Consider the following 1622-nt stretch of genomic DNA (forward strand, 5'->3'; position numbering starts at 1 on the left):
GGAAATCCTACCCTTGTTGTGTTAATTCTGTGGCTGAGAAAACCCCCCAGCCGCAGCCCTGGCACTGGGCTGCATGTGGGCCCAGGGGCCACTTATCTGCCATGTAGGTGGATTCTGCGCTGCTTGGCTCTAGAGGAAAATGCATCTTACATAAGGTGCTGCTCCACAGATAAGTCTGTTGTTAATATGCTTCAGACTGCCTTGGCCGAGGCTATTATCACAGATACATGCAATGTACATCTTTTTTATCGGTATACATTGTACTTAAGGTAAAAAATAAAATAAAAATAAAAAAGGAAGAGAGACCACAGGATGTCATTTGTTATTTTTTAAAAATGTTTCCTACAGATTCCACCCATACCACATAGTACCCCCAATGAATAAATTGGAACACAATGCTGGCTTCATACACCCAAATTGGAACAATACAGAGACCATTAGCCTGGCCCCCATGCAAGGATGACGTGAAAACTCATGACATGTGCCATGTTTTTTTTTTTAATAAAAATTTAAAAATTAACTTTTTTAAAAAGAGGGGGGACCTCCCTGGCAGTCCAATGGTTAAGATTCTGTTTCCAGTGCAGGGCATGCAGGTTCAATCCCTGGTTGGGGAACTAAGATCTCACATGTCATATGGTGTGGCCAAAAGATTAAAAACACATAAATAATTTTTTAAAAAAATTTGGAGCATCAAACATAAATTAGTTAAATGTGTGGGTTTTTTAGAATGGACTTTTCCACAGTTTACTATGATTCAGTGGTCAGTGAGTGAGTGAGAGTCGCTCAGTCGTGTCCGACTCTTTGCGACCTCATGGACTATAGCCTGCCAAGCTCCTCTGTCTGTGGAATTCTCCAGGCAAGAATACTGGAGTGGGTTGCCATTTCCTTCTCTAGCGATTCAGTGGTATGTGTAGGCAACGCACTCAGCACGTTGGCAGGCTCAGCACTCCTGCCACGACTCTGTCCCATCTTTCAGATGTATGGAGTACTTTTTCCAAAAAGTGAAAGAAGAGGATTTGGTGATGAATTCTTTTAGCTGAAGGAATGGAGGAGAAGTGGGTGTCCAGGGTGAATCTGAGGCATGTCTGCTTTAATATCTGGAATTAATCGACCCAAGGAATCTGAGGCAGCTCAACCTAACACTTGTTCCAACAGAAGCTGGCATGCAGCAGACAGAGCCCCAGCTGCACTGCTGGGGGAACGCCTGCCCCTCCTTGGAAGATCCTCGCCTGCATGGGGTCTTCAAACAGGGCTGTTTGGGGGTGTTCAGGTGATGACAGCACAGTAATCTATTTCCCCATTTCCTGGACTCAGGAAGGCAGAAACCTGAATGATGACCAGTGATGAAACCAACAGCACAGCCAGGCCAGGCCCTGGAGCCCAGGGGCCAAAGAAGTCCCAACGAGTTGACTGTATCCACACCTCTGGCCTAATGTCCGCATGTGTGAGACGCCTGGAGGGGACTAAATGACAATGACATCCCCCGTGCTCTGTGTACAATGCCTCCTCCAGCTTGTCCTCTCCACAGATTTCTGGGCTTGCTGTTCGTCAGGGGACAGCTGGAGGTCTGGCTGGGGGTCCCACTTGAGCTCTGGCAGAGCTCCATCCCCAAGTCCAGACCC

The 1622-nt window shown here is 46.9% G+C and overlaps 1 non-coding gene across 1 annotated transcript; it reads left to right on the plus strand.

Annotated features, from left to right (window-relative positions):
• The first annotated feature begins 388 nt into the window (after positions 1-388).
• Positions 389-494, plus strand: LOC112448286 (U6 spliceosomal RNA). The gene has a single exon (XR_003036657.1). It is a non-coding gene; the product is annotated as a U6 spliceosomal RNA (small nuclear RNA).
• The last annotated feature ends 1128 nt before the right edge of the window (positions 495-1622 follow it).

Source organism: Bos taurus, chromosome 1, assembly GCF_002263795.3.
Source record: "Bos taurus isolate L1 Dominette 01449 registration number 42190680 breed Hereford chromosome 1, ARS-UCD2.0, whole genome shotgun sequence".
Taxonomy (NCBI): domain Eukaryota; kingdom Metazoa; phylum Chordata; class Mammalia; order Artiodactyla; family Bovidae; genus Bos; species Bos taurus.